We start from the raw sequence: 23,435 nt of genomic DNA on the forward strand, positions 1-23,435 counted from the left end.
TGGTCCATCCTTTCATCTCAGCTCCAAACTTTGTTTCTGTAACTCCTTCCATGGGTGTTTTGTTCCCACTTCTAAGGAGGGGCATAGTGTCCACACTTCAGTCTTCATTTTTCTTGAGTTTCATGTGTTTAGGAAATTGTATCTTATATCGTGGGTATCCTAGGTTTTGGGCTAGTATCCACTTATCAGTGAGTACATATTGTGTGAGTTCCTTTGTGATTGTGTTACCTCACTCAGGATGATGCTCTCCAGGTCCATCCATTTGGCTAGGAATTTCATAAATTCATTCTTTTTAATAGCTGAGTAGTACTCCATTGTGTAGATGTACCACATTTTCTGTATCCATTCCTCTGTTGAGGGGCATCTGGGTTCTTTCCAGTTTCTGGCTATTATAAATAAGGCTGCTATGAACATAGTGGAGCATGTGTCCTTCTTACCAGTTGGGGCTTCTTCTGGATATATGCCCAGGAGAGGTATTGCTGGATCCTCCGGTAGTACTATGTCCAATTTTCTGAGGAACCGCCAGACTGATTTCCAGAGTGGTTGTACAAGCCTGCAATCCCACCAACAATGGAGGAGTGTTCCTCTTTCTCCACATCCTCGCCAGCATCTGCTGTCACCTGAATTTTTGATCTTAGCCATTCTGACTGGTGTGAGGTGGAATCTCAGGGTTGTTTTGATTTGCATTTCCCTGATGATTAAGGATGTTGAACATTTTTTCAGGTGCTTCTCTGCCATTCGGTATTCCTCAGGTGAGAATTCTTTGTTCAGTTCTGAGCCCCATTTTTAAGGGGGTTATTTGATTTTCTGAGGTCCACCTTCTTGAGTTCTTTATATATGTTGGATATTAGTCCCCTATCTGATTTAGGATAGGTAAAGATCCTTTCCCAGTCTGTTGGTGGTCTTTTTGTCTTATAGACAGTGTCTTTTGCCTTGCAGAAACTTTGGAGTTTCATTAGGTCCCATTTGTCAATTCTCGATCTTACAGCACAAGCCATTGCTGTTCTGTTCAGGAATTTTTCCCCTGTGCCCATATCTTCAAGGCTTTTCCCCACTTTCTCCTCTATAAGTTTCAGTGTCTCTGGTTTTATGTGAAGTTCCTTGATCCACTTAGATTTGACCTTAGTACAAGGAGATAAGTATGGATCGATTCGCATTCTTCTACATGATAACAACCAGTTGTGCCAGCACCAATTGTTGAAAATGCTGTCTTTCTTCCACTGGATGGTTTTGGCTCCCTTGTCGAAGATCAAGTGACCATAGGTGTGTGGGTTCATTTCTGGGTCTTCAATTCTATTCCATTGGTCCACTTGTCTGTCTCTATACCAGTACCATGCAGTTTTTATCACAATTGCTCTGTAGTAAAGCTTTAGGTCAGGCATGGTGATTCCACCAGAGGTTCTTTTATCCTTGAGAAGAGTTTTTGCTATCCTCGGTTTTTTGTTATTCCAGATGAATTTGCAAATTGCTCCTTCTAATTCGTTGAAGAATTGAGTTGGAATTTTAATGGGGATTGCATTGAATCTGTAGATTGCTTTTGGCAAGATAGCCATTTTTACAATGTTGGTCCTGCCAATCCATGAGCATGGGAGATCTTTCCATCTTCTGAGATCTTCTTTAATTTCTTTCTTCAGGGACTTGAAGTTTTTATCATACAGATCTTTCACTTCCTTCGTTAGAGTCACGCCGAGATATTTTATATTATTTGTGGCTATTGAGAAGGGTGTTGTTTCCCTAATTTCTTTCTCAGCCTGTTTATTCTTTGTGTAGAGAAAGGCCATTGACTTGTTTGAGTTAATTTTATATCCAGCTACTTCACCGAAGCTGTTTATCAGGTTTAGGAGTTCTCTGTTGGAATTTTTAGGGTCACTTATATATACTATCATATCATCTGCAAAAAGTGATATTTTGACTTCCTCTTTTCCAATTTGTATCCCCTTGATCTCCTTTTGTTGTCGAATTGCTCTGGCTAATACTTCAAGTACTATGTTGAAAAGGTAGGGAGAAAGTGGGCAGCCTTGTCTAGTCCCTGATTTTAGTGGGATTGCTTCCAGCTTCTCTCCATTTACTTTGATGTTGGCTACTGGTTTGCTGTAGATTGCTTTTATCATGTTTAGGTATTGGCCTTGAATTCCTGATCTTTCCAGAACTTTTATCATGAATGGGTGTTGGATCTTGTCAAATGCTTTTTCTGCATCTAACGAGATGATCATGTGGTTTTTTGTCTTTGAGTTTGTTTATATAATGGATTACATTGATGGATTTTCGTATATTAAACCATCCCTGCATCCCTGGAATAAAACCTACTTGGTCAGGATGGATGATTGCTTTAATGTGTTCTTGGATTCGGTTAGCGAGAATTTTATTAAGGATTTTTGCATCGATGTTCATAAGAGAAATTGGTCTGAAGTTCTCTATCTTTGTTGGATCTTTCTGTGGTTTAGGTATCAGAGTAATAGTGGCTTCATAAAATGAGTTGGGTAGAATACCTTCTACTTCTATCTTGTGAAAAAGTTTGTGCAGAACTGGAGTTAGATCTTCTTTGAAGGTCTGATAGAACTCTGCACTAAACCCGTCTGGTCCTGGGCTTTTTTTGGCTGGGAGACTATTAATAACTGCTTCTATTTCTTTAGGGGATATGGGACTGTTTAGAAGGTCAACTTGATCCTGATTCAACTTTGGTACCTGGTATCTGTCCAGAAATTTGTCCATTTCGTCCAGGTTTTCCAGTTTTGTTGAGTATAGCCTTTTGTAGAAGGATCTGATGGTGTTTTGGATTTCTTCAGGATCTGTTGTTATGTCTCCCTTTTCATTTCTGATTTTGTTAATTAGGATTTTGTCCCTGTGCCCTTTAGTGAGTCTAGCTAAGGGTTTATCTATCTTGTTGATTTTCTCAAAGAACCAACTCCTCGTTTGGTTAATTCTTTGAATAGTTCTTCTTGTTTCCACTTGGTTGATTTCACCCCTGAGTTTGATTATTTCCTGCCGTCTACTCCTCTTGGGTGAATTTGCTTCCTTTTTTTCTAGAGCTTTTAGATGTGTTGTCAAGCTGCTAGTATGTGCTCTCTCCCGTTTTTTCTTGAAGGCACTCATAGCTATGAGTTTCCCTCTTAGAAATGCTTTCATTGTGTCCCAAAGGTTTGGGTACGTTGTGGCTTCATTTTCATTAAACTCTAAAAAGTCTTTAATTTCTTTCTTTATTCCTTCCTTGACCAAGGTATCATTGAGAAGAGTGTTGTTCAGTTTCCATGTGAATGTTGGCTTTCTGTTATTTATTTTGTTATTGAAGATCAGCCTTAGTGCATGGTGATCTGATAGGATACATGGGACAATTTCAATATTTTTGAATCTGTTGAGGCCTGATTTGTGACCTATTATGTGGTCAATTTTGGAGAAGGTACCATGAGGTGCTGAGAAGAAGGTATATCCTTTTGTTTTAGGGTAAAATGTTCTGTAGATATCTGTCAGATCCATTTGTTTCATCACTTCTGTTAGTTTCAGTGTGTCCCTGTTTAGTTTCTGTTTCCATGATCTGTCCATTGGTGAAAGTGGTGTGTTGAAGTCTCCCACTATTATTGTGTGAGGCGCAATGTGTGCTTTGAGCTTTACTAAAGTTTCTTTAGTGAATGTGGCTGCTCTTGTATTTGGAGCATAGATATTCAGAATTGAGAGTTCCTCCTGGAGGATTTTACCTTTGATGAGAATGAAGTGTCCCTCCTTGTCTTTTTTGATGACTTTGGGTTGGAAGTCAATCTTATCAGATATTAGGATGGCTACTCCTGCTTGTTTCTTCATACCATTTGCTTGGAAAATTGTTTTCCAGCCTTTCATTCTGAGGTAGTGTCTATCTTTTTCTCTGAGATGAGTTTCCTGTAAGCAGCAAAATGTTGGGTCTTGTTTGTGTAGCCAGTTTGTTAGTCTATGTCTTTTTATTGGCGAGTTGAGACCATTGATGTTAAGAGATATTAAGGAAAAGTAATTGTTGCTTCCTGTTATTTTAGTTGTTAAAGGTGGCATTCTGTTCTTGTGGCTGTCTTCTTTTAGGTTTGTTGAGGGATTACCTTCTTGTTTTTTCTAGGGCGTTGTTCCCGTTCTTGTATTGGTTTTTTTCTGTTATTATCCTTTGAAGGGCTGGATTCGTGGAGAGATAATGCGTGAATTTGGTTTTGTCGTGGAATACTTTGGTTTCTCCCTCTATGATAATTGAGAGTTTGGCTGGGTATAGTAGCCTGGGCTGCAGTTTGTGTTCTCTTAGTGTCTGTATAACATCTGTCCAGGCTCTTCTGGCTTTCATAGTCTCTGGTGAAAAATCTGGTGTAATTCTGATAGGCTTGCCTTTATATGTTACTTGACCTTTTTCCCTTACTGCTTTTAGTATTCTATCTTTATTTAGTGCATTTGATGTTCTGATTATTATGTGTCGGGAGGAATTTCTTTTCTGGTCCAGTCTATTTGGAGTTCTGTAGGCTTCTTGTATGTTCATATGCATCTCATTCTTTAGATTTGGGAAGTTTTCTTCAATAATTTTGTTGAAGATGTTTGCTGGACCTTTGAGTTGAAAATCTTCATTCTCATCCACTCCTATTATCCGTACGTTTGGTCTTCTTATTGTGTCCTGGATTTCCTGGATATTTTGAGTTAGGATCTTTTTGCATTTTCCATTTTCTTTGATTGTTGTGCCGATGTTCTCTATGGAATCTTCTGCACCTGAGATTCTCTCTTCCATCTCTTGTATTCTGTTGCTGATGCTCAAATCTATGGTTCCAGATTTCTTTCCTAGGGTTTCTATCTCTAGTGTTGCCTCGCTTTGAGTTTTCTTTATTGTGTCTACTTCCCTTTTTAGGTCTAGTATGGTTTTGTTCATTTCCATCACCTGTTTGTATGTTTTTTCCTCTTTTTCTGTAAGGACTTCTACCTGTTTGATTGTGTTTTCCTGTTTTTCTTTAAGGACTTGTAACTCTTTAGCAGTGTTCTCCTGTATTTCTTTAAGTGATTTATTAAAGTCCTTCTTGATGTCCTCTACCATCATCATGAGATATGCTTTTAAATCTAGGTCTAGGTTCTCAGGTGTGTTGGGGTTCCCTGGACTGGGCGAAGTGGGTGTGCTGGGTTCTGGTGATGGTGAGTGGTCTTGGTTCCTGTTAGTAAGATTCCTCCGTTTACCTTTCGCCATCTGGTAATCTCTGGAGTTAGTAGTTATAGTTGACTCTGTTTAGAGATTGTTCTTCTGGTGATTCTGTTACCGTCTATCAGCAGACCTGGGAGACAGATTCTCTCCTCTGAGTTTCAGTGCTCAGAGCACTCTCTGCTGGCAAGCTCTCTTACAGGGAAGGTGCGCAGATATCTTGTATTTGGACCTCCTCCTGGCCGAAGAAGAAGGCCCAAAACAGGACCTTTCTCAGACACTGTGTTGCTTTGGCAGTTCCCAGGTGGTACAGACTCTCACCTAAGCAGACTAAATTCCTAAGTTCCTTGGAGTCCCGGGACCAAGATGGCGACCGCTGCTGCTGTGGCTTAGGCCGCCTCCCCAGCCGGGTGGGCACCTGTCCTCCGGTCCGGAAGGTGGCCGGCTGTCCCCGGCCCACACAGGGTGCTGCCTCAGCGCCTTTGTGCTTCTGCCTGTTCCAGAAGCTGTCAGGTTCTCTGGCGCACCCTCTCACCTGTTCAGACTAATTTCCTAAGTTCGGCGGGTCTCGGACCAAGATGGCGACCGCTGCTGCTGTGGCTTAGGCCGCCTCCCCAGCCGGGCGGGCACCTGTCCTCCGGTCCGGACGGTGGCTGGCTGTCCCCGGCCCACACAGGGTGCTGCCTCAGCGCCTCTGTGCTTCCGCCTGTTCCAGAAGCTGTCAGGTTCTCTGGCGCACCCTCTCACCTGTTCAGACTAATTTCCTAAGTTCGGCGGGTCCCGGACCAAGATGGCGACCGCTGCTGCTGTGGCTTAGGCCGCCTCCCCTGCCGGGTGGGCACCTGTCCTCCGGTCCGGAAGGTGGCCGGCTGTCCCCGGCCCACACAGGGTGCTGCCTCAGCGCCTCTGTGCTTCTGCCTGTTCCAGAAGCTGTCAGGTTCTCTGGCGCACCCTCTCACCTGTTCAGACTAATTTCCTAAGCTCGGCGGGTCCCGGACCAAGATGGCGACCGCTGCTGCTGTGGCTTAGGTCGCCTCCCCAGCCGGGCGGGCACCTGTCCTCTGGTCCGGAAGGTGGCCGGCTGTCCCCGGCCCACACAGGGTGCTGCCTCAGCGCCTCTGTGCTTCTGCCTGTTCCAGAAGCTGTCAGGTTCTCTGGCGCACCCTCTCACCTGTTCAGACTAATTTCCTAAGTTCGGCGGGTCCCGGACCAAGATGGCGACCGCTGCTGCTGTGGCTTAGGCCGCCTCCCCAGCCGGGTGGGCACCTGTCCTCTGGTCCGGAAGGTGGCCGGCTGTCCCCGGCCCACACAGGGTGCTGCCTCAGCGCCTCTGTGCTTCCGCCTGTTCCAGAAGCTGTCAGGTTCTCTGGCGCACCCTCTCACCTGTTCAGACTAATTTCCTAAGTTCGGCGGGTCCCCTTAACTTGAATGTTATATCTATTGTTTATTGTTCAACATTGCCTTAGCTACAAAGTGAACTTCGAGAGCTCATGGATTCTTATCTTGTTCAATGGTACATTTCAGACATTCAGTAGACAGACACCCAGTAAGTGTTTATTGATTAAACAAATGAACACGTAAAATACATCATCACTGCAGAGCAGACTAAGTACACAATAAATATTTGTTATTTATTGATCCATGGGCTAGATGCAGAAATGTGGCTCCTGGCCTGAGCCTGGGGACTCATAAGATATACAGAAAGTGCCAAGTCCAGGGCTCACTGTGTCTTGGTTTCCACCATTACCTTCTCCATCTGATTGGCTGGGGTTCTTTAGAGAAATAAACAAATAGAAATGTGTGTGTGTGTGTGTGTGTGTGTGTGTGTGTACATGCATGCAAGAGAGTGTACACACATACAGAGAGAGAGAGGGGGAATAGGGAGAGGAAGAGGGAGAGGGGGGAATTTGGAAGCTGAGAATCTGAGATGTTCTGAGATCAGCTACTGGAGACCCAGGAGACACCACACACAACCCCCATCAGTCTGGAAGCCTAAAGATGAGGAGGGTTGTCTGAAGAAAGTTCCATCTGACAACTGGCAAGCCAGAGACCCAAGAGCTGAGTTTGAGCTTATCCCAGAACAAAACAGTCAAGAGAGGAGACCCCTGCTATCTGTGGTTTATTTACACTTTCAACTAACTGGACAAAAGCTGCCCACATTGTGGAGGACTAACTTTCATGTAAAAGCACCTTTGCAAACACATCCAGAATGATATTTGACCGAATATCTGAGCACCCCGTTGTCCAACGTGATACATGAAAGTAATTGCACATCCTTCTTGGGCTCTGCGCCTTCCCTTTTCGCTCACCAATGTCCTGCTAATCAGCAAGGCCCTGCCAAGAATCACTTCTCCATAGCTCATTTGCCTCAACTCTGAGGTCTACATCATTTTAAAAAAAATGGCAACTCAGATTCTCTCGCGACAATTGACTGAAAACTCCTTTTGGGAGTTTTCCCCCTGAGTTGTTTGGCCAACTGGTTTCATTGATTGGCTTCATTGATTAATTTCTCTCCTCTTCCAGAATATTGTCCCTCCCAGACACACTCCACCTCCTCCTCCTCCTGGGATTCTAAAAGATGTGAGACTGGTGTGCTGCTTGACAACCACTTCACCACAAAGTTACCAGGGACAGAATGTAGTAGACAGAAAGCCACATAGAAAAACCCTGAGTCGGAGGTGACAGGCAAAAGTGGAGGTTGTCACTGCTGCTTGAATTCCAGTCCTTCACAGTCACTCAAGTGCGGAGCCCTGGGCTCAGGTCCCCATCCTCCTGGCTTCAGACAGCATTTGCTACTGTGTACTCTGCTCCACTACCTGCTTTGGGCCTCTCTCACTTCCCTTCTTCTCAAGGCCATCCTCAGCAGCATGACTGGATCTCTGCAATATATGGGGACAGCAAGGGGAGTCGTGGCATGGCTTTGCATAATCCTGTCATTGCAGCTTTGCAGGCTAGAGCTTTCCCTTCCTCTGTGTACTTGCTAGAATACGCATTTGAGACTCCGCTGGGTTAGTTGTGCCAACAGATAACTCCCCTTTGTACAGCCTCCTTGGGATGATGTTCAAGGGTAAAGCATCTGGGCCAGCAAGAAAGGTCGTCCCGGTCTCTCCTTATGAATAGATCCAATCACACACTGTGTCCCTAGCTGGCCCTGGTGTCTTCTGCCAGCACTGAATCATCTTCTTTGATGCCCAGGGCTTCTTAAAGCCTAGCTATTCTCTATGCACTACAATGCCAGCATAGTTCAGACAAACCAGCCTACTCACGTCTAAGTAGACATGAGCTCTAAGTAGATGCTGCTACATGCTGGGTATTTGTCCCCTCTAAAATTCACATTGCAACTCGGTCCCTAAAGTATACATCAGTGGATCTGTAAACAGAGCATTTGGGCTGCATTAGGATGAGATGATATTATAAGACTGGACCCTTGACGAATAATGCAGTAGCTTTATAAGAAGATCCAGGCTAGCAACTTGCTGTCTCGCCACGGGAAACCCCGCAGCACCTGGGGACTCTGACCCCCACCAGTAGTAAGCTCTTCCCTGGATGTGCTCCCTCCATCTCAGACCTCCCAGCCTCCAAAACCCTGAGCAGAATAATAAACCTTTATGCTTTATTAATTACCCAGAGTATGGTATTCAGTTATAGTAGTAGACCAAGGACTAGGACAGATGCCCTCTGGGAGTGGAGCATGAAGCTGCTAGAGGTTTCCAGCAGCCAGAATAGAGACTTTACTTCAGACAATGAATGTCACTTGAAGTTAAGGAACATTTTAATGAAGAGAAAGGGGGTTGAACACCATTTGTGCATTAACTATTGTAGTTCATTTTTCACGGGTGCTGGCAGAAGACATCAGGGCCAGTTGGAACCAGCCATAAGGAGATACTGGGATAACTCTTCTGGCTGGCTCAAATGCCCTTGAACATCACCAAGAGGCTGTGGAAAAGGGAGTTATCTATTGGTTATAGCTAACCCAGAAGAGTCTCAAATGCGTACTCTAGCACGTATGCAGAGGAAGGGAAAGGTCTGGCTTACAAAGCTGCAATGATGGGATCATGCAAAGCCATGCAAGGACTGAGTACTTATTGTACATAGAATGTCTTTCTATATGCTTTATTTATGTCTCTACACACTAAATAACTATCGAGAAGGAATGGTGTGATCATACTCTCTTGACAAAATAGAGAAATGAGGCACATGGCTGTCCAATACAGCTACAAAGGGGCTTTGGGAGACCAAACAAACTGGCAGTGTTGACACAAAGGCCACTGTAAGATAAATGTCACAAAAAAAGCAAGAAGAACATTCGCCTGACTCGGATTCGGTAACATGCCCCACTAACATGGAAACCTCAGAGTGTACTTCAAGATCTAACATGAGACCTTACCCTTCTGGAGAAGTCTCTCTAACCAGCCGCTGTCCCCAGCAGGGCTGGGCATCCCCTTCTTTGACTTATCCTGCCAGGAGCATAACACTAGTCCAACCATAGCCCTAAGTAGCATGTGCCTCTGAGTCTCACTCTCCCTGGGCTGGGAACTCCTGGAAGGCATGGACCATTGATTGGGCTGCCAAGTTCTTCCCAACACAGTGTAGGACATGGAAGCGCTCAACCCACCCCCTCCCCTACCCCCCACCCTCCCCTGATGATGCTGCCAACACCTTCACACCTCAGACCTTGCCTGACAAAAACTCACTTGTACCTCAGGGACTGCCTGAGGGAAGAGTGACAGAAGGAAGTGACTGTACCACAGGGGAATATCCACGGCAGGAAGATCTGCTGCAGAGCATAGCTGCTACTCTGCAGTTAATTCCCCACATGACCTTGAGAAGAGTCATCCCCCAAGGGCCCTCCTCTCCATCAGCAAAACTATCCCTATGGTCCCCGGCTCCTAATAATCTGCTAGGCACATGCTACACCTATGCACCAAACAAGTCACCTTTCCCATAATTTAAGATTTTAATTTAATTTTAACAGATATAGCAAAATACGATGGAGAAACTATATTCCTTTTCCCATTCCTGTTGTCTTTTCCCCCTCCACTTCAAATCATTTCCCTCTTTTTGAATATTGAGTCCCATGAGTAAATACACGTCATCATCTCTGAGCTGCCAGCAATGTAGATTTTGTAGGTACCAGCAAAAGAGGGAGCAGCCATCCTTTCGGTCCATCACTGGACACTGTCTTACCTTTCAAAGTAGGATGAGTTCTGGCCATCGATAATAGGCCCTGGAGCACCGCTCGCCTTTCATGTCAACCTCGCCAGCTTCTCTCTCTGCTCACTGTTCATGCTGAGATTCTCCAAGGACAACTGTGTTTGGAGAACCATGAAATAAGTTATTTGCCCTTTCAAGGAAGTGAGCGCTATTCTCAGGCTTAAAGAAGGCAATGGATTCCTGGAATCCTGGCTGGGAAACTTACGGAGTTGAAAGGAAACTTAAAACACACAGATGCAGTCAAGGAGACTGAGACTCCTTTATATGAAATGATAGAAATACCAACTAATTTTGGCTAACTTGGAGAAAATGGTTCGTTGTCCGATCTGGCTTGGTTTGGTTTGGTTTAAAAGCCAAAAATGTAAGAAACATCTACTGACGTCAGGAATGACATGAAAGGGAAAGAGTGAGAGAGAGAGAGAGAGAGAGAGAGAGAGAGAGAGAGAGAGAAGAAACAGTGTGGGGGTGGGTAGAGAGGTACAAAAAAAGGATCTCAGAGAAATTTGGGGAGGGGAAATGATTAAAATATATTATATGAAAAAATCTTTTCAAAACATAATAAATAAAATCAGAGGAGAGTCTGATTTTAAATATGAAGAAAATAAAAAAATCTTCAACAAATGGATAGCTCCCATGAGTGGTTACAGTAACGTTCTCCCTAACAAGGGAAAAGATGCATTCTTTTTAAGAGTGCATTAAGCTCATGCCAGTGGAAGCCAGAGGCATGGATCTTGGAACACACACTAACCAGTTCAGAATAACGGCCACATCAAATACATTCCAAGCTGTAGCAGAATTTATTTGGATTATCAGTAAGAAAGATAAGAGAGGGAGAGAGGAAGGGAGGGAGGGAGGGAGGGAGGGAGGGAGGGAGGGAGGGAGGAAGAGAGGAAGGAAGGAAGAGAGGAAGGGAGGAAGGAAGGAAGGAAGGAAGGAAGGAAGGAAGGAAAAGAAGAAAGGAAGGAAGGAAGAAAAAGAAGGAAGGAAGGAAGGAAGGAAGGAAGGAAGGAAGGAAGGAAGGAAGGAAGGAAGGAAGGAAGGAAGGAAAAAAAGACTGTCAAAAAGAAATTGGAAAATACTTGAAGTGAATTGAAATTGACATACAGCATACCCAAGTTGGCAAAAGGCATCTAAAACCTGGGGAGTGTAGGGTTGATGGATGTTGTCTCCTTAGATGTGTGTGTGTTAGGAAGAAGAAGCATCTCAAAGAGGTAGCCTGGGAGTCTACAAGAAATTTAAAACAAAACAAAACAGACTAACCCCAAAAAATCAGAAAGAAAAGAGCACAGTATGAAGAGAAGGCTAGAGAGACTGCTCAGCAGCTCTGAGCTCTTCCAGAGGACCTGAGTTCAGCTCCCAGCACCCACAGAAAGTCCTCATGGGCACCTACACATGTGACAAACAGACACTTAAAAGGAAACAAAGATAAATCTTTTGGAAGAGCACAATAAAGCTACTGTAAAAACTAAAAATTTAAAAGGAATACAATAGATCGATCAGGCTAAGAGTTCTTTAGTTAATGCCTCTTATGCCCTGATCTTGGGAGCTACTGTATGTTCAGTAATCTAGGCAATGTGGGTCAATCAGCGGGCACATGGGTCACGGGCTACTGTAATGTTCCATGTTTAGTCTAGGGGGTATGTGTCAGCCACAGGCTGACATGAAGACAGTGTGAAGGAGGTTTGAGGACATCGGACTCTTCTGCATTTGATTATGGCAGTGGATATATGAATCTATACAGGAGTTAAAACCCATGGGATTGTATAACTCCTGAATAGTTGGTGCTGCTGTGACCTGTATAGCCTTGGTTTCCATTTAATTTACTTAGCACAAGCTTTTTTTTCCTCTATTACTTTAAAAAGATTTTATCTTAAAAATCAACTCCCAAAGTGTTAAGCCAGCTCAGTGGGGATAAGAAAATGTTTTTGACAAGTGATGCTCGAAGGACTCTCATCCGTGTGGAATCCTGAGTCCCCCTTCTCTACCCATGAAAATAACTTCAGGCAGATCACCGGCCTAAGCACAAAGCTGAAAACCATGAAACTTCCCAAAGAAAACGCCAGGGGAAATAAATACCTGCAGTCTGAGCCTGAACAAAGATGATCTGAGAACATTAAAAGAACCCTAAATGTGAATCAAAACAGTAGATCACGGGACTTAGTTCTTTTTTTTTTTAATCCGTGCTTTTAAGAAGACATCATCTGGACAATGAAGTAGGAAACCTCAAATTTGGAGAATGAGTTGTAAAACTGTATACCTGACAAAGTTGTATCAAATATATAAAGAGCTCCGACAAATCAATAATAAAATATCAGGACAGCTTTTTTAAAAGTGGGTAAGAGCATGGAGGCTACCTCACAAAGGAAGATTATTAATAAGATTAATAAGACACAATTAAATCCATGGCATTTTAGCTGTGGGTGTGAATCCTTACCCACCATTAATGATTATCATGGAAAACACTGGCAACACAAATATGGAGTCTGTGGGCCAAAGGGCACTGCCATGCCTCTATTAAATGAATACTAAATGATGCAGCTGTCTCAGGCAACTGTTTGACAGTTTCTTCTGAATGTATGCTTCTAGGGATCACGTGCTCACAGTGGTGAGCCGGACTGGAAACCCTGAGAGGAGAGCAGAGCGTGGTCTCCCATTGAGGATGCTCTATCTCGGGTTTTGGTTTAAGATGATTACAATCAGCCTGGCACGCGCCACTTAAGAGACACAAGCATCTGGTGACTATTAACTAAACTCAGTCATGAAAAAGGAAATAAGCCATTTGTGGATACAGTGCGTTGTGCAAATCACTTTACCCATTCTCCAGTACTCTCATTGGTTCTTCCTAAGAACCCAGAGATGGTTTTACAAACACAGAACCTAGAAGATCCAAAGGCCAGCGTGATTCCCAGAGCCACACCCCAAGCTTTGGCCAGAGGACCGCAAGAAAGTAGGAGCTGGGACCCCACATCTGAAGTCCCTCACATATTGCCTTGGTTTCCAAGCTGCATCTCCCTCGCTCTCGGGTGTTGCAAGTTTGCCCAAGGGGCACAGTAAATATCATTCTCCGCAGTTTCCATTACTTGACTCTGTCCATAAATTCAAATTCTGCGTAGTTTCCCTGAAACGTTTGAGAACGGCAGCCGCCGGAAATGCCAAAGCATGAACAGGTGTGGCTTCCTTCCTCGTTTGAAATTTCCCGTTTTCACGCTTGCCAAGCGCTAAGAGACTCCCGACATAGCTACTAATGCTGAGTGTGCATGAGAGAAAGAGGACTGGGAAGGGACAGGCTAAAGTCAAGGTCTGCCGCCAGCCACCAAGTGACGTCATCCTAGGCATTCCCCATCTTTGACGTCACCCTAGGCGTTCCCCATCTTTGAGTGTCAGTTTCCTCACCTGCAATGCAAGGAGCCTGGACCGGAGGGGTTTTCTGTAAGCATTTGTGGCTGCAGGTTTAGTATTCTGCTATAACCTCTCATACTAGCATTTCTTAGACCAAAGGAAAAATGAGGTGCCATTGGGCTGAAAGAGACTCGCCTCTGTATATCCTTGATTGATCATCTTCCAATCCCGTGTCCAAGGAGAGATAAGGAATCAGGCAGTCTCACTGTGTTGTGTGGGCAGGAGGGGGGAGGGTTAAGAGAGAGAGAGAGAGAGAGAGAGAGAGAGAGAGAGAGAGAGAGAGAGAGAGAGAGAGAGACTTGGGGGGATTTATTTGGTTTGTCTGCCTGGATAAAGCCTCTCCCCAGGCCCAGAGCATCTTTCTCCATGCCGGTGCAGTGCCGTCTTTACCACTAGGTGGCAGTAGCCGTCACTTGACAAAGAAAAGGGTGTGGGAAGAGCCAGGGGACCTGCCTGCTTGGAGAAAACTAGGCCAAAGCCTGCTTGTTACATCACTTCTAATCGAAACAGCAGGTTACGTCTGGATTTTTCTTTATTACAGGCAACAATGCTAGGAAGCTTCCTGGCTCCTGTGCATTTCAACACTAAATGTTCGACCTGAAATCAGACATGCAATTCCCAGACCCTGGGCTTGGCAGCAGCAGCCCTGCCTACTTTTCCCTGTGTGCAGGTTTCCCTTCCCGAGGCTTCTTGCTGCCTGCCCCATCACGCTCACAGTCATACTTAAAATGTAGCTCTTGCCTTACATTTTAATCGGTTTCCTTCACCAAGTACTTACTGGCTAATACCACTTAGAATGGAGTAGTTATTTACTGAGCACTGAAGTGATTTGAATATAAAATGTCTCCCACAGGCTCCTGTGTTTGTTAAATGCTTGGTCCTCAGCTGGTGGCACTATTTAGGGAGCTCCTCCCCCTCTCCCCAAGTAGTAGGTCACTGGGAAATGCCTTTAAAGGTTATACTGGTACCAGCCCCTTGCTTTCTCTCTGCTTCCTGTCTATCAGGAGGTGTACAGCTTCCTCCTCATACATTCTAGCCATCACCATGCTCAGAACAAAGTCCTTGGGACCACACAACCATCAACCATCGGCTGAACCTTCTAGAACTATGAGCTAAAACACATCCTTCCTCCTCAGACAGTGTCCTCTCAAACAGTTGGTCAGTGCTAACAAGCTGTCTAATAAGTGTTCTTACTAGGTGCAGAAGCATCATTTGAAATAAGGTTCATATTAATGGCCCTGAGATCAGTAGCTTCCCTATGGCCCTACAATAAGGCAGTGTTTGAGCCCTGCTCTGTGTGCTTCCAGGGACTCGCCCCCTCCCCCCATCTGCTCTTCCTACAAAGAGAAATTGGGCTGCCAAAGGCAAGGGGGCATCAAACACTCCGGGAACCTATAAGTTCCAATGTGGCTACAATTCGGCCACCTCAACCCATGCCATTCAGATCTCAGTGGGTTTGTTCTGTAGTTAGATCCGGTGCTCACTGAGGCCCTGTGATGGAATTCACTGTTTGTTGAACCTGAAGCAGCAGCACCCCTAAAGCAAAGACAGTTTAATTGGTCAGTATTTGCCATGCCTGCCTAGTTACCTAAATGACCTGGGGGGGGGTAACCTAAAAGTGTCGGTCTTTGGACCCCAATACAGATCCGCTGAAACCACATCTGCCTAGCAATCTAATTTTTTTAGCAAGTGAATCAGATGATTCTAAAGGATCAGAAAGTTAGGGTACCACCCTGGGTGGTTGTCATGGCTCCCAGCCCTGTCCCAGTCGATCCCACCACCACCACTGGATGGACTCTTGGCCCAACTCTACAGACTCTGCAAACCTGCCCTCTGCCTCCAGCCCAGCTCCTCGAGCCTCCCCAGCCCACAAGCATGTGAAAATGCCTTCCTTCCTGCTGGGCACTTAAGTTCTCAGGGGAGCTGAGATGGCTTAAATAATGAATGGAATTTTCAGCAGCATTTGGAATTCACTTAAGCAAAGGAAACTCAATAGCCAGAGCGCTCCTTAAGATCCATCCTTTCTCTGGGTGGGAAGGAAGCCGGACAGCTTCTCCCTGATTTCCTAACATACAGATCAGGATACTTCAGTCAGACTTGACTCCTGGCTTCCATATTGCTCATCTGGAAGCTATCATTTCTTCCACTGCCCTAGTGGAGATTTTGAGAATCCCTGAGTTCAGATGGTATTTCAGACCCTGGGGCAGGATGACTGACCCCTATATCTCCATGGAAATCTTCATAGAAACAAACAAACAAACAACAAAGAAGCCCCCAGGCACCACCTAGCCCAGTCCTCTGTCTTCTGATCGAAATCTTTCTTTGCTGTTCCTAATTAAAGTTATCAGAAAGCATTAAATGAGCACAGTTTGCTGGGTGGTGTATTTGGGTTGGTTGGTTAGTTGGTTGGTTAGTTGGTTGGTTGGTTGGTTGATTGATTTTTTTGGTTTGTTTGTTTTTGGTTTTGTTTTGTTTTGTCTTTTGATTGTCTTGTGTTTTTTGTTTGTTTGGTTGGTTTTTTTGATTGTTTGTCTTCTTCCTGCCACAGTCTCTATCTCAGGCCCCGGAAATAACCTCACTCACCAGAACCAGACCTGACCTTTATATCGCTAAACCAAGCCTTTGGGTTAAGGAAGTAATGTGTGAAGAGTTAATATCCCTGCCTGGGCTGAAAGACTGCTGTATCAGTCAGCAATTGATGTAATAACAACACATAACAACTACCCCAATACCTGGTGACTCAGAGCACAACACAAACCAGCCCCAGTCCCACTGCAGTGCCCTCCTGGACATCTTTCCAGCCCTTGCTCCCCTCCTGTTTGCAGACTCATCAAATAGTATCACAGAACAATCTTGCCAGCCTGGTGATTCTCTTTCTGGTTTCAGGCACATGACAAAAAATTCTAAGACACGATGAGACCATATAAAATTAGAAAGAGGCTGGAGAGAAAAAAAAGACAAAACAAAACATGTAAGCTGCAGAGAAACCAAGGACAGTGACAAACTGAAATGCACAGGAAGGGCTGGAGGATGGAAGGGGGGAGCACTGTACCCAGATCTTAATTAAAATATACAAATTGTAAAAAATAAAATTTTTAAAAAGTCCTAAAAGAAAATTCTAACTAAAATCCTAAGGTATATAAGGATGTAAATGCTCAGACAGAGAAGAAGGATAATCCTGTCAGAAAGCAAGAAATAAAAGAAAAAATAACGGATTTTAATATTTTCACCAGAGAGAAACTGGACACAAGTCAGCATAGGTCAATAGCTCAAAGTGCATCAGCCTTTTACGATGGGTTAAATGTACGAGAACACAACTTAATATGAATAAAATGTGCTCAACACTGACAGAAGGAAGTGTTTCAGTAAGTGTGAATGGGTCAAAATTCCTACTGAGTGACAGAGATTGTTAAAGTAGAATCTTAATATAAAATACAGCTAAATGTGGCTTATTAGTCATATACAAAGCAAAACCTCACTAAAAGAGTGGAAAATGTATTTATGCCAATTCTAATTAAAACAATGTACTCCGAGGATAATTATGAGTTAAGGTGAAGATGAAAGGAGCTAGGGAAGAGCTATTCCAACTTGATGAAATAAACTATCAAGGGGTTGGGTGTAACTCAGAGGCAAAGTGTTTGACCAGTATCAACAGCGGCCTTTGTTTAATCCTAGCACCACAAAAGCAGATATGCAAAGAGCATGTAATATTCATAAAGACAGCTCTACTCCTGCGCACCTGAAAGCATAGATTTACTACATAAAGGAAAAACTAAAATGTCACGAGGAGAAGGTGGCCATTTCTCACTATGGCTATGTGTCTTATTCTCTAGCTCTGAGAACTATACATCAAACAGCTGTAGGTCCTGCAAAGAAAGGGGAGACCTGAATATCACAACTTGGAAGTGTGACTAAGAGCCTGGGATATAGGTCAGTAGTGGCAGAACACCTGCCTGGTGTGCACAAGGCTCTGGGTCCAATTGGCAGCACTGTAGGAGAAAAAAATTACTCATATACTAAGTTACAAAGGGAATGTCAACAAATCCTATCAAGAGGCAATCAGATAGGTTGTCTTCTATGGTAGAAAGCAGAAAATATAACAAATAGCTAGCCAACCTGTGTGACTTAGACTGTTAAACACTTTTTAAATGACCCCTGGTTAACAAATAAAAAATAATAAGCTATCTATAAATGCATAATGAGGAGAGGTTGTGTATCCAACAATATGAAGGTATATACCGAAGCTAGGAAAACATGGTCTTAAATTTCATAAAGAAGAGAATTGGAAGAATGAAAGTGAGCCTTTTTCTAATTCATTAAGTTAGAGGAAAACAAGTAAACCTAGTAGAATTGGAGGCAAAGAATAAAAAATATAAAATGCACAATTAGCAAGCTATGAAACAAAAAAAATAATGGCATAGATCAATTAAAAAGCTGGTTCTTTGAAAGTATCAATAAGCTTGGCGTATAGCTTATGAAAGACTGAGGCCATAAGAATAGGGTGGAAGATAATAAAACAACATTAGGATGAAGTAAAGGGGTATAACAGGCAAGATATTTTTATTTTAGAAAGATTCATTTTTATTTAGAAATTCATATAGCATACAACTTACCCCCTTACACAATTCAGTGTGCCATTTAGGATTGTTATGTATATATGTGTGTATACATGTTCACCTATGTGTGTTGTATGTACGTGGGGGCACACATATACATGTACACCCATATGAATATAGGTGTGGACACCCAAGAGTGTCTTCTTCAGTCATGTGCTGCATATACTGAGATTTGGTCTCCTGATGGACCTAGGGCTTTCTGTCTCTTCTAGTCTGACTAGCCAAATTGCCCTAAGAAGTCCCTGTTTCTGCCTTCCATCAAAGTCATTGGCTTTTTCATGGATTCTGGGAGCTGGTTCTCACACTCACCAACACTTCATTTGGATAGCCATCTTCCCAAGCCCTCATTGATTTTGTTATGCTATTGCCAATACCAATTTTTCAACTTCTTGACAATGCCATAATGTAAACCATGTATTGTGGTCACAGTGATCATAGCAGGCACCCCCTTACCCTCTTATGTCTTCCCATACATGCTGACTTCCTACTTCCCAACCAGTCCCCCTCCCACTTCTATGTCACATTTACATGTGTGCATGTGTGCTTGTGTGTGTGTGTTTGGTCCTTCACCAGTACCCACAGCTGCTGTGTGTGTGTTGATGGCGGCAATGGCCACGTCCTATTCAGAAGACAGTGTTCCCGATTCTCCTACCTGTCCTCCAGCTCTAACAATCTATCTTTCATGATGGTCCCTGGACCTTGAAGGACATGATATAGATGCCCCCACGTAGGATGGATCACTCAACAGCCACTTAGTCTCTGCAGCACTGTGTCCAGTTGAGAGTCTCTGCATGAGTATATGGTGTCTTCGCAATGCACCCTTCACCATTGCTTTGTTAGGCAAACAATAGGAATGCTAATAGGAATCTCTGAGGCCTCAAAATATATTTCTTTTTTTAATTCAAGAGTGAGTGCATACTAATTTACACAAAAACATTTCATGTGTAGATGATTTGAAAGCTTTCTGGGAAACAGTACACCAAGAAAATTGAGAAAGACCACCATCAAAGAACAATAAGTCAAAGCCATGGCAACAAGAGAGGGTCTACCCACACCCATCCCACGCTGAGGTGTACAGATGGGAAGAGTTAATGGTCCTATTCTACCAAACATTCAAGAAAGCTGTAATTCCATTCACTGCACTATACCAGGGAAATAAAGGCTACTCAGTTCATTTCATGTGTCTAGCACAACGAAGTACCAAAACTAGACAAGGAAAAGGCAGTGGATATGGGGTGAAAGACACCATTTTGTTTAGGAGTAAACATATAAAATCCCTACATAAAACATCAGAAAATCAAAACCAGTAGTTTATTAGAGCCAGGATGTAAGGCGAATACAAAATTAAAAAACAATCCAGGTGACTCAATAGACTAAAATCATCTCAGCGAATGATTTTAACACGCTGAAATTTGATAAACTTTTAATACTTTTTTTTTTATTGAAACAACAAACGACGCTTGTTTGCCCTGGACTCACAGCACAGGTGATAGCTGGAGACAGGATCAGAGCAGATGCTCAGAAGCACTGCTACTTATTAATGTTGTACTCAAAGCTTGCTCAGTGACAGACAAGAGAAGGAAATAAGAAATTCAACACTCAACAGAAAGAGACAAAGCTGTTGATATTTGCAATCAGTATAATGACCTACATCAAAAACATACAAGCGCCAAGATATTCATGTAATTAAACATGAATTCATCAAAAGAAGTGTGTGTGAAATTAGCAAACAACATTAATAGTTTCCGTGTAACACGGAGATAACTAATTAGAACACGTATTGTTATAATTTTTTAACAACAACAACAACAAAATAAAACAAAACTGAAAAATATACCAGATGTGAGTTTAATAAGAAATGTCAGCAGGAAAAAAAGGTGGACTACTTTAAGATGTGAAAGAAAACACAGAGTGAAGCCTAGGATTTGAACCCAGAGCTTTGTACACAAAGTGCTCTACCACGGAGCTCCGTCCTCAGCTAAGATACTATCCTAAGTCCTATTTCTCTTACAGTGTGCCAGCTTACATAATCAATGCTGAAAGCAAAAGCCCACCTTTGAGCCAATCCACTACGATCTACAGATCTGGTACTTCATCAGCAGTTGAAGAAGTTGAGAAAATGTCTTTTCAAAAAACCAAGATGAGGCTTTGCATGGGGAGCAGAAAGAGAGGCTGAGGTAAGTAAAAGACAAAGGTTGCAGTCTTGGAAAAGTTTCTCCTTGCTGGCCCTGACCAAGGTGACACCCAGAAGTGGGAGATGAGGCTCCCCCCCCAACCCCACGCATGCCCCACAAAACCTCTGTGGCCAAACAGATGGTGCAGCACATTTTTTAAACTGCTTTTAACACAGTAACTGTTCTTTGCTGCTTGCTCTTTATGCCTTTAGTCAAAAGTCTCACCAGCTGTCACCATCAAGGAAAATGTCAGGGGCTGTGTCTGCCTATGCCTGTGCTCAACGCAGGGGGGACAGGGAACCAGGAGCCTCACCTCGCTGTAGGCACAGCTGGTAAGGTGGTAAAAGACGTGGGATCCTCACAGAATGAATGTAAATAAGTACGTGGCAAATCCTTCCCCACCTTTCCAGGGACTAAATGTATCTCCTTCCTATTCCCGTTCTTCCCTGGCACATCTCACTGAGGCCAGTGTTAGTATTCCCACTCCGTAGAAACAACAGTGGCGAGGCCTGGCAAAGAGCCCCGCAATCGACCCTCGTGTGATCCTTTCCTAATCTGGACCTCACTGTCACAATGAAGCTGGCCAGATGTCCTCTGAAGGCGCTCTGAGCAGGGCTCTGGATTCTTGCCTGATGTCAGCAAAGTATTCCTGAGCCCTCTCTGACCACCACAAGGACAGCCTACTAAATCCCAAGAAATCCAAGCCTCGGGACTGCAAGAGGCTGCCAAACTCCTGCCCCTTGTTTCTTCCACACCCATCACTAGCATGTTGAAATGGCTACCAGACAGGGAAAAGAAAAGAATCTCGATTAATAATTTGCTGAACCAAATCCCCACAGCCTTTCAAATTACACAGACTGATGGAGAATTTGGGAGATGTGTTTAAAATTTCCCGTTTAACCATGTAATTGTTTTTACTCCCAGTTATCTTCTCTTGGAAACGTATGCTTGACTTACTGAATAAATCTTTCTCCCCATTTGAAATCATCCATTAGCAGTAAGCAACTGACACTCCATTGCGCACAATGAATTTCATTGCCGCTAAGTTGCCACGTGCTATGTGGTGGAGAAGAGGCACTGCCGGCAAGATCTCTCCATGTCAGGGGCAGGCTCGGAGCTCAGCCCGGAAACCTGCTTCCAATCTGCTAATCTCTGCTCATTATGCTAGCTCTGGATTCTTCCAGCATCGAGGTGGCCATTCTGGAGGGCTGATCTGAAGAGACAGTCTCTAAAGATGTTTCTTTCTTTCTTTTTTTTTTTTTTTTTTTTTTTTTTTTTTTTTTTTTTTTCTGTTCCAGGGATTGAACTGGGTTCCGGGCAATAGCTGCGTCTGGCTACCTACCTTTGGACCAACATACACAGTAAACCTAGCAAGAACTGGGCTTGCCCTTGGGCTTGATGCGAAGCCTCAGTGAGCCTGCTGCCTTGACACAGACATCCGGTCTTCTTGAGCATCACATATGCGGCATTGTCAATAGAGAAAAGTCAAATGTGTTTACTTCTTTCTGCACTGCTGCCAGCTGGCCGCACTCTCGGGGGACACTGATGCTGAGCTTACAAACAGTGACTTCTCTTGAGCTTACTGTCAACAAGTGGCTCCAGCATGGGGAGGAGGGACTGAATCATTGCCCCTGGGGACCTCCGAATCAGAGCTGAAAGACCTCAGCAGCAGCAGCCAGACTCTAGGATTTCTCAGGCTGCTGCCCTTGCATCATGTATGAAGCCTTCCGAACACATTCACGCCCCTTCACATGATGGGAAATGCTGACTTTTCAATCACACATTTAAACAGATCAGAGAACCTGGAAGGAGCATTTAAGTCTCTTCACACCTAGTCCAATTATAGTATTATTTACGCTCATTGTCTTCATCACTTGGAGACGGAAGCTTGAATTACTGAGTAAATCCAAAGCTGTAAGCTGGCCCTGCCCTTCTGACTCTCCAAGGATCACACAGCCATTGCTGGGGTATCCTTAGTTCTGAGAACAGTCATGTGGCTGGCTTGCTGGCTATCAACACTGCCTATAAGGGAAACAGAGGTTAATGGAATTAGAGCTAGATGAACTACTATAAATTTAAGTTTATTCCATAGATGTGATCTACCAAACGTGCCAACTTAGCCACACAGGCCACTCCAAAATATTTTTGATTTCCTTTGTCTGACACCATGATAAGAAAATACCATCATTGACTTGAAAAAAGGTCGGAAATGAAAAAGGCTATTTTTTGGTTTTGTTTTTTGTTTTTGTTTTTGTTTTTACTAAGTATATATCACTTTTTGCACCATCAAAAGGTCAAAGCCATATGTCCAATCCAGAAGTCAGGGATCAATTACTAAGATGTGGGAAATTTATCATTTAACACAGATTTACTGGCTGTGGACCTTCAGATATCAGAATTACTTTAAAAACAAACAAACAAACAAACAAACCTCTGGGCTGTAACAATGGGCAGCTAAGATTGAAAATGGCTGATTTGGGCATTTTACAAAAGGAAAATGACCCAGGGAAGTATTAGGAATTATTATCCCAAGTCACAGAGGAAGGCAGTGGGGAGTGTCAGACCCCAAGTCTCCATCAGCTGTGAGCTCCCGGCGTATTCTGAGATACATGTGGACTATGAACTAACTCAACTCCAGAGCGTTGGCACCATCCAAGGTCTAGCACAAGACCCTGGAAACACCTGTCACCTGGCAGGAGACCAGCAGCTGTCAGTGCAGCAGATCTGATGACAGTATGTTTAGCAAAAAGAATTCAGATCCTTCCTGTTTTACCTCCTGCCTGTTAAATCGCACCATCGACCCAGCAGGTAACAACTCCTGGGTTTACTAGAAATGTTTTGAGAGTGAGTCCGAGGTCCTTTCTCATATCCCTCGCTTGGAGCTAAATACAGACAAGCAGATGAAGA

At 43.7% G+C, this 23,435-nt stretch overlaps 1 long non-coding RNA gene across 1 annotated transcript in view; it reads right to left on the reverse strand.

Annotated features, from left to right (window-relative positions):
* The window catches only part of Gm26843, a 185,722-nt gene that overhangs the window by 11,911 nt on the left and 150,376 nt on the right, over positions 1-23,435 (reverse strand). Inside the window, exon 9 of the long non-coding RNA XR_003947433.1 lies at positions 10,313-10,434. This is a non-coding gene — a long non-coding RNA (predicted gene, 26843). The remainder of the gene's footprint in view (positions 1-10,312; positions 10,435-23,435) is intronic.

The sequence above is a fragment of the Mus musculus genome, chromosome 8 (assembly GCF_000001635.26).
Source record: "Mus musculus strain C57BL/6J chromosome 8, GRCm38.p6 C57BL/6J".
Classification (NCBI taxonomy): Eukaryota; Metazoa; Chordata; class Mammalia; order Rodentia; family Muridae; genus Mus; species Mus musculus.